The sequence below is a fragment of the Pteropus alecto genome, unplaced genomic scaffold (assembly GCF_000325575.1).
Source record: "Pteropus alecto unplaced genomic scaffold, ASM32557v1 scaffold398, whole genome shotgun sequence".
Classification (NCBI taxonomy): domain Eukaryota; kingdom Metazoa; phylum Chordata; class Mammalia; order Chiroptera; family Pteropodidae; genus Pteropus; species Pteropus alecto.
This window is the reverse complement of record NW_006442497.1, coordinates 2,967,496-2,977,826: the sequence shown is the minus strand read 5'-3', so window position 1 is coordinate 2,977,826 and position 10,331 is coordinate 2,967,496. Positions and strand designations below refer to the sequence as shown.

At 37.6% G+C, this 10,331-nt stretch overlaps 1 pseudogene; it reads right to left on the bottom strand.

Annotated features, from left to right (window-relative positions):
• Positions 1 to 8,129: 8,129 nt before the first annotated feature.
• On the bottom strand, positions 8,130 to 10,103 carry LOC112471417 (annotated as a pseudogene).
• Positions 10,104 to 10,331: the final 228 nt, after the last annotated feature.

The following is a 10,331-nucleotide window of genomic DNA, read 5'->3' as shown; positions in this document are numbered from 1 at the left end:
GTGTGCAAGTATATTTGATTAATGAATTCTCAGAAATGGCACTCCTGGATCAAAGGGTATATATATTTGTAATCTTGTTAGATATTACCATACTGCCCTCTATAGGAGTTGTATCCAATTTATATACCCACTAGCAACATAGGAGAGTGTGATTACCTTATTATGCTATTATACACAAAGGAGTGTGCTACTAAATATGTGAGTTAATGTGTCTAAAGCACTTAGAACAGTGAATGGGATATAGCAAGAGAGTGTTGATTACCTTTATTACCATTGTTCTTATTAGATTTTTGCCAGTCCAATTGGTGAAAAATGGTACCTTGGTGTTCTTTCATTTGCTTTGTCTTATTTTGTGTGAGGTTGAATCTCTTTTCATATGTTTAAAAGCCCTTTTTCATCCCTTCCTGTGATCTCTCTTTACATGTCTTTTGCCATTTGTCTATTGGCTTGATGACCTTCTTTTCTTTTCTCATATCATAGGCACTCTAAATATTGGGGGCTTTAGTCCTTTGTGATATGAATGGCAAATATCCATTGCCAATTTGTCATTTGTCTCGTCAGTCTTTGCTTTTATGGATTCTAGATTTTGAGTCATAGAAAAGCTTTCATGGTTTCATTTTTACATTTAACTATTTTATTCTTTTGGAATGCATCCTGGCAGATGGCATATGGTTTGGAATGTTTTAAATTTTTGTTAATTTAATTGCTGTAAATTAGTACCTTGGCGATATTTTTATCTGCATTTATTTGACTCAGTGAAGTGGAACATTATTCTGTATGTTCGTTTTCTGATTGTATTTCATCTCATTTCTTTACCTACTTTTTCATACATTAATCTTTGGAATCTCAATATTATTTTCTTGCCAACCTATAAGTGTTCTTTGTATAATATAGACAGTGTTCGTGTATTTATTGCAGATATTTTTCCAGCCTATTTTTGTTGTTTTATATTTATTCTGTTCCACAAAATTTTAGCTTTTTATACATTAAATATTTACCTCTATGTCTCATTTTTGGATAGTTCTTATTGCTATGTCTTTAAGTTCATTGATATACAGTGTCTTATAGAACAAAAAATGGTATCATTTATGTCAGGGACAAAATCGAGACAGTCAACGCAAGCACATAAAACAAACTTAACCTAACATTACAGCAATTTATGGTTGTTCTCAGAAATCAGCAGAGGGCATCAGCCAATCCCCCAAAACTAAGTTTGTTCATGCCATATCTGGACTTCTTCGTTCCCCTGATTCGGCTATCTAGACCCAAATAAGAAAGAGGACCACTAGGTAGCCAATTACTTGAAAAAGCCAAATAACTTTCCTATTTACACCGTTAAACCCCTTAGTCTGTGACTATCTCAGAACTCATTGCTCCTGTAGCCTTGAGTTTTCCAAGGGTTACAGGTCGAAACTCTTGCAGCAAAGTTATCTTTATGCTTTGTTTTATTCAGTGTGCCAGTTTGGTTTGTGACTCTTATTTGGTGTTGGTGTTTGTTATATCTTGTGAAATGTTTATTTCAAATGCTGTCTTTTTTGTCTCTAGGAATTCCATTTGGTTATTTTTATATCTTCATTTCTCTCCTTTTTACCTTATGATAATTTCTGTAATAGCTGTTTTAAAGTCCTTGTCTGCCAATTCCATAATCTCTGTCATATCTGATCTGTTTCTACTGACTATATTTTCTTTGGGTTATGGGTCACACTTTCCTGCTTCTCTGCATTGCTAGTAATTTTTTATTAGGTGCCAGCTCTTATGAATTTTATATTGCTGAGTGCTTGATTTTCTTGTATTCCTTTAAATCAAACTTTATTCTGTCAGATAGTTAATTTACTTATGGATCACCCTGATCTTTTTGAGACTTGTTTTTAAGCATTTTTGGGACAGATCTCGCTCCACTAGTGTAGGAGACTTTCCTGGGGTCTTTGCTGAATGCTGCATGTATTTAATGAGGTGTCTCCACTCTGACTGATGGACACTTGAAGAATTTCCAGCTCTGCATGAGTCCAGGGAATTTTTGCCTGACAGATCCACAAGTAATTTCTCTCTCTCTCTTTCTCTCTCCCTCTCTCTTTGATATTTACTGGGTGAATTTATATGTGTGGTCACTTACTAATTGTTCTCTTTCTGTTGTTTGCCCAGCCTCATGGAATTTCACCCTTGGTCAGATTGGTATTCAGTCCAACACTCCAGGAGACCTCCCTGCAGATTTCTGGAGCTCTTTCTCTGTGTAGATCCCTCCTGTCTGGTGTTCTGCCCCCTAATTCTGCCTTGGGCTCCCTGAACTCTGATCTCTGTCTGTTTCTCCAATTCAGTGAAGCTCTGTTTGAGATTCCTCTCCTTGTGTTGCAGTCCAGAAATTTACCTCTAGGTAAAATGCCTGGGCAATTATAGAGTTTAATATAGGAAAGAGGTGTGAGAACTACATAAGTTGACTAAATATTAAACCAGCTTGTATTCAGAGCCTGCCTAATGCTGCTAGACATGGGAACTTGGCTGATTGGCATATGGCCAGACCACGGGGAACCAAATCATATGCTGAGATGACTAACAACTACTTCCCCATGTCTTTAATGCTGCATACCCACACCTGGAAAGGAAAACAGATTTAAACTGAATTCCTCCAACATTCAAGGTCCCATTTTCTGTCTTTGAGAGGAGATCGTGTCTCTGTCTGTGGAACATTATTCCTTCTCTAATAAACTTTCCTTCTGTCTCTAACTCTAGTGCACTCTTAAGTTCTTTTCTGTGCACAATTGAGGGTACCCTCCCTTTTCCTTCTCTCTCTCTCTGTAGGACTTGAGTCCCCGCTGGAAGAGATTCATCCCATCCTGCATCAGGTTCATCTCATTTCTTTCCCTTCATAATCCTGCACTACCTCTTTTACAATGTTTGAAAACAGTCATTTTGTATAGTTTCTTTTTTCTTTTCAATGGCGGGAGGACAAGTCCTATAGTAGTTACCAAATCTTCAGCTTTTTATATTATTTTCTCTGATTCTTCCATTCATACTAATCTGAGAAAATAATTATCCTTTCTCGGAAATATAATAGCTCTTCAAAGAAAAAGAAGTGGGTTTAGTAGTGAGAATGAAGAAGCGAATTTAAGAGATACTGCAATAGGAACAACAAGTATTACAATCTGGTCATTGTGATGCAGGACAGTCCAAATTCCCCCAAGTAGTGAGGTGGGAACTCAAGCTGTGCATTGAGAAAGAAGAGGGTTGTTGGCAGAGCATAAGATAGAGTTCAAACACACACCAAGGTTAGAGTCAAAAGGAAAGTTTATTAGGTGAAAAAACAAAGACAAGAGAAAGCAAAAACAAAAATCCAAGACAAGGAAAAAAAGCCCCAAGTGTTAGAGAATCTAGTTTATACATCAATCTTTATTTCCTTTGAGTTACAGTTTAAAGATTTTATTTACCCATTTTCCTTTGATATGAATATATAGTGAGGAAGAATAAGAGTATGCAGCATGAAAAGGTAAAAATATGTAGCATGAAAGGCCAGCTGGCAGTTCCCAGCTTGTGATCCATAGGTTCCCCATAGTTTTAGCTATAGGGATGAATGATTTTATTTAGTATAGGGTACTACTTAAAGACTCTGTTCTTTCTTATTTTCTCTTCATGGTGTGGGGAAATGGGTTGTTAATAATCCTAGCAGAAAATTTCCTTTGTTCTGTAGGTTTCTTCTTGGTCTGGCTGCAGGGCTGATCAGCATATGGCAGTCTCTGAATATAGCTTGATTTAACATTTTAGTTCTCTTGCCTCCTCTACATTAATTTTACGTGGTGTATGTGTGTGTGACAATAACAAATTAATGATGACCTAAAGTTATAACAAAATTGGTAGTGACACTGAAAATAAAACTTTTAGCCAAATTAGAAGAAATCGTCCTTATCTTGAGGTAATGTCATTTGTTGTTGTTATTATTATTATTATTATTATTTACAATTCAAGTAAGAAGATGAAGGAATATAACCAAAGAAGACATGATAATGCTAAAAAGTAACACTATATAAACAATGAGATGTTATATAAAAAGGATTGCACTGCAAATCAGAAATTTTACATTTAGTTTCTGTTCTACCATTTGTAAACTATGCAGCCCTATAGTCTATCTGGGCCTTAATTTCTTGCTTTGCTCCATGGGGAAAATATCTGTCATGCCTATCTCCCAAGAGAGGCTCTGATGAAATAGTGCACATGAGAGTGTTTGTAAACCACTTGCATTATCCAGAGGTAAGATATTACAGTATGGTTCCTATAATTTCACCTCAAAAATACTAAGACGTGGAAGGACAAGGTAAAGCTGTGAGCGAAGTAGTTATAATCTTGGAGATCTTTCTGTAGAAGGTGTCATTAAAGACAGAAACAACAACTAAGCAGGAAGGAACCGGTATGGGAAACACCAGTGCCTGGCACAGGGCCTGGGCATCATAAATATTCAATAGCCTTTATGCACAATGATTATGCTTAGGGATGGGATGGTTAGGTTGATGGTTTGGAGTTAAAGAAGATAAAGTTTAGGGGAGAAAAAAAGAGAAGTATTATTGGAAGAAATGAGGAATAAAATTGTGGCAGGGGATAAAAAAAGCAGGTTGAAAGAGAGGAGGAAATGAGTGTTTGGAAATGAACAATAAACACATGAGACTTGAGTGAAGATTGCTCTTCTGCCTGCTATTGGCAGGGCCTTGTGGTTGTTGTTAGGTGAGGGCCCAGATGGGCCTCAGCCTATGTAAAATTAGGTGGATTTGGCTTCCTCAGTTTTACTTTGGCAGGCAACCAATAAACTGTTTAATTTAATTCTTACAGAGGCTCCAAAAGCCCCTACTGCAAGGCCTGGTTGCTTATTTCACAGAGAAAGAAGGGCAGAGACTAGACTAATTCAAAAAGTGTTTATTAAGCACCTATTATACTCCAGATACTGAGAATACAGAGATTTTTCCCATAAGGATTCCTAGTCTAAGGGGGAGAATAAAAACAAAATAAATGCATGATGAAGAAAGAATTTTGTGTACTGTGTTGTGGGCCACAAAGCAGGAAGGGCTCGGTTTACCTTGGGGAAACAGAAAAGGCGCATCAGGGGAAGCAACTTGAATTGAGTCTTGACGTCTGAGTAGGCATCTCCCAGGTTGGTGGGAGTAGAGGAGAGTTGGGGGAAGGTAGGCATTCTGGGCAAATAGACAGCAAGAGTTTCTGGGAGCTGGTGAAATTTCAGGGAAATTCATGAGGTTGGGGCCAGGAAGAGATAAGTGATGTTGTTACAAAGAAACAGGAGACCCATGAAGACACTTCTTGGATGTACTGGTGAGAGATGATAAGGGCCTGCAATAGGTAGGGTTAGCAGGAAGAGAGATGCGGGAGAGTAAAATAGATGCTAAGGAAGTGGAATTGTCAAGACTGTTTTTCAACTGGTGGTGATAGGAAAAGAAGAATATGATAAGAGAGAATGATGGAGAGAAAGAGAGAGAGAGACTGATCCAGTATGACTTCCTGGTTTTTGACTGGGGCAACCAAGTATATGATGGTGTCATTTACTACAATTTGGGGAACACAAGGAATGGAAGATTTGGGAAATACGATAAACTTGGTTTTCAACAAACCAAATTTGAGGTGCCTCTGGGAATTATAGAAGAGTACTTTATGGCCTACTTAATTGTCCACTGCTTTGCATGTGTGAAAACTTTGATGTCTGAGGTCAAAGGAATTTTTAGTAGAGGAACTGTAAGCAAATGCAACCCAATTCAAAATAAGTTATTGAACATTTACTACGTGCCAGACACAGTGCGACACACACTAATCTCCAAGGGGGCAGAGACTCTATCTTGACTTGTTCACACTTTCATTCCAGTGCCTGGTACAGTGACTGATCCACAGTGGACATTTAATTAATATTTGTTGAATGACTAACCGAATGTGTGAATGAATGTGTTTGATAGTGGGAATTCAACAATAATTATCTCCTGAATCCCTCCCTTGGGAGCTTGCTGTCTGTTTGAGGAGACAAATGCATTGACAAGCAGTATCGAACAGCACATTAATGCTTGAATAGAAGTTGTCTGTAAGGCAGTGAGGACTTAGAAGGGAGGGAGTGACTTACTCATTCCTCGTGCTGGGTTTTAAAGGGCATATATAAGTTTTCTAGGCAGAGAAGAGGAAAAGATATTTCAGAAAGAAGGAATAAACCATATAAAGGCTTATGGGGTGAAAGTGTATGGTGTGGTTCTCAGACTAACAGTTTAGTGCAGCTGTGTGTCCACATGGCAATCATCATGCCTTTCATCCCCGTATAAGGAAATCTGGCCCATCCAAAGCCCTTGCTGAGGGGAAGCTCTGAGTATATTTGCTTTACACAACATGAAAATGCTGTTCAGTGGTGGCCACTTACTCACCGGCAGATAAATCATAATCTGTCTAGCAGCCAAAAAGGTATACTTGAGTGGAACCATTGCCTAAATCAGAAGAAGCAGGGTCAGGTTCTCGCTATGATATGAGTATGTGTGTGTGTAGTGGTTTGGAAAATATAGAGAGAATCAGGCAGTTAGCCATAGGAGCAAATATGGAGAGAAGCCAGAAGTGCCAAGATGACCATAGGAAACAGAAGTTATAAAGTGGAAGCCACATGCCAGAGAAAAGATATGCTGAGCAGAGGGAGAAGCAGTGTTTTTCAGAGTGGGAAGCAGATGGACCCAGAGATCGGCCCATTATATCACATCTAGATATATTAAAAACCCATTTGCTGTCAACTACCACACATATTAAATTTTTCATTAGGAGGAGAATAGCCTATTATATTTACCCAGATATTTAAAATTTCTGTTTTCTTCCTTGTGTTCCATGTTTCCTGTTCATATAATTTCCTTTCTGTTTGAATAACTTCCTTTAGCAATTTTTTTTTTATAACCAGTTTGCCGGCAATGGAATCTCTTAATTTTTCTTCATCTGAAAATGTCTTTATTTCACCATAATTCCTCCAGGACATTTTGCTGGATTTAGAATCCTGAGATGACCCTTCTTTTCCTTCAGCAGTTAAAAAATATTCTACTTCTTTCTAGCCTCTATTGTCTCTGATGAGAATTCCATTCTTTTTTTTTTTTTTTAATCATTGTTTCTCTGCAGGAAATGTGTCACTTTTCCTGGGCCACTTTCAAGATCTTTTTCTTTGTCTTTAGTGTTCAGTAGTTTGATTGTGATCTGCCTGGGTAAAGATTTTTTGTCTTTAAACAAAGATTTTTTGTCTTTAAACAAAGATTTCTTAGTTTTATCCTGTTAGTGATTTGCTGAGCGTTCTGAATCTGTGTCCTATGTTGTCTAAGAAATTTGAGAAGTTTTAAGCCATTATGTCTTCATTTTTTTTCTATATTACACTTTTTCTGTCCTTCTTGGACTCTGAAGACATGAATATTCAACCTTTTGGTATTGTCCTACATCTCCTTGAAGTTCTGTTCACTTTTTTCAATCTTTTGTCCTCTGTGTTGTTCAAATTCCTTAGTTTCTATTATCCATATATAAGTTCATTAAATCTTTCCTTTGTCATTTCCTTTCTGTGGCTGAGATCATTTGGTAAATTAAAAAAAATTTACGTACTCTATTTTTCAGTTCTAAATTTGTTTTTAGTTCTTCTTTATATTTTTTATCTATTTCCTGAGACATTCTGTCTTTTCATCCATTTCAAGTGTTTTCTTGTTGGGGTATTTTATAATCATTTCTTCGACGTCTTTGTCAAATAATCTCAACATATGTGTTATTTTCACATTGGCATCTATTGCCTCTTCTTTTTTTTTTTAAATCTTATCTTTTTATTGTTTTTGCTTTTCAGGCAGTTAGCCATAGTAAAATTAATACTTGTGACAGTCTTGCCTAAAATTATAAATTAATTGTGCAGAGTTAAAAAGCAATGCAGTCTTCTAGTAAATTCATACAACATTTAGCTCATAAGAAACAAATTTTTATTTTTCATTATTAAATAGCATTCAAAGAAAATAAAGCTATCTTGAGATTTAAAATCTGAGAAATCTACAATCAAGAATTTTAGAAAGTGTATTAATAAGGTACAATTTAAATATTAATATATACAGATTCCATTTCCCAGTTCTATTTAACATGAACATTAGCCTTGGTTAATTTTTCCCCATGACTTTGTAGAACAGGTATTCTCAACTGGGGCAACTTTGCCTTATAGCAGACACTTGGCATTTGGTGTCATTGTGACTGTGTTGGGGGGATGGGTGCTAATGGCATTTAGTGGTAGTAGGGCCCAAGGATGCTGCTAACCATCCTTTGTACACAAGTGAACCCCACAACAAAGAATCACTGTTGTCAACAGTGCCAACAGCAAGAAGCCATGTTGTGGCACATGGCTGAATTCCATTTTACAAACAGCCCATCTGTCCTTGAATTCTAAACACAGACAGGAATCAGGACATACACCATTGATTACCTTGAACGTGCCTCCTTGTTTAATCTCAATATGGAAGTTCATTTAAACTGCTTTGAAGTAGCTAAGGAAACAGCTTCTGGCATGCATTTACCTGGACTATGATAAAAGTTTAATGATGTATAAAGCACGCGGCAATTTGCAAAGTGTCCTACATGTGTCCAGAAAATGCTTATCTCAACATATCGAAAATGATGAGTGTCACTTATTTGTTTGAATTTATTAGGACCGTGTGTTTAGATGGGTTAAGTTTATTCTCTTTTTTACAATACTCTTTCATAAACTCCCTTTACAAATAGTGCATCTATATGACAGGTGTGAAACAAAATTAAGGAGTCAGTTGTCTTTTCTACACAAATTCATGTTGTAAAGTATCAATGTTTCCAATGAGAGCTCTAATGGGGAACTAAATTTTTAAAAAATGACTTTCAGTTTACTAAGTGGAGAAATTTTTTAGCTCTTTACTAGTCATTCATCTCCATATTCACATTCCATGGATTTTCTCATAGTCAACATACTGATTCAAGTAATTTAAGTTATCCCACCACTTAAAGAGAAAAGCCTCTACAATAATTTGAAACCATGGAGTTATCTTACTTTCATCACTGTCTGCCTTTTTCAGCATTTTTTCCGTTTCTTCTTTGGACATATAATAATAGCTTTTAATCTCATTGGGGCCAGGATTCAACGTCACGTTCTTTCTCACCAACAAAATGTAATCAATTTCATGTTTTCCCCAGATGCCATCAGACTGAGCCTTGTAGTGAATTCATGTTAGATAATTCATTTCTTCCGGAGAAAACTGCTCCATGGGAATCCTCAGCTCAGCCTTTAGATGCCTCTGCGCTGTCTGTCTTACTCCCATCGCACCGTTTTCTTCAAGCTCTACTGGATTACTTAAGGAGTGACTGCAGCAGATATTGGTGAAACAACCTGGAAAGGTAATTTTAGCATCTGATCTCTGCTGTAGCAGGAGCTTATTTTTGGTGTTAAATAAGACACTGAAAGCTCGATGCAATAATCCTTTCTCAATGTTTGCATTTAGGTGACAATTCTTTTTTGGTATCAGCCCCAATTTTATTATCATTTTTACCAATAAGAATACACATCTCTGCCAGGAGTTGAACTTGTTGCTTATTGAGATTGTTTGTGTCGATTACAGGCATCGTTACAGAAAATCTGATCCATTCTAGAACACTGCGCTGCTGGTTGTCGGTGGGCTGCAGCTCCTGCCACGCACACCTGCCACAGGCCCCGCCCCGCCACCCAGGCCAGCTCCCAAGCACCGCGCGCACAATAGCCTGCGTCCCAGGCAGAGTGCGCCATAAGTCCGTTGGCCCACACCTGACATCATGGTCACTCCTCGGTGCCATGTGCCCCTCTCTGCAGGCCTGCTTGCGGGACCCAGCCACAGGTGCTACCTCTATGTCACTTATGTCCCTCGACTGAGGAACCACCTCACCGGCTCCTTTAAGGACGGCATGCTGGGGGACATCCCTGGGTTCTCTGACCCAGGCCTTATTTCTTCTTCTTATGTGACTTGAGATTTTCCTGGTTCTTTATATTATGAGTAATTTTGGATTGCGTTCTGGATATTTTGAATATGTTGTAAAACTCAATCTTGTTAGAGAATATTGATATTTTTGTTATATTAGGCAGTCTAGCTGGTTGGGTTCAGGTTACAGATTTCTATCAGTATTTTTTGGTTGTGGTTTTAATGTCAGTAATATTTTCTAGGCCTTTGCGATGTTAATTGGATCTGTCCCATATGTGTGCCAGTGGCAAGTCTGAAACCTGGGTGATGGCTTGTCTCTTAATTTCTTTCTCAAAATCTTTGGTAGTTTGTTTGTGACATGATCTTTGTATGTGCAGTTCAGGAGTGAGCCCAACTTTA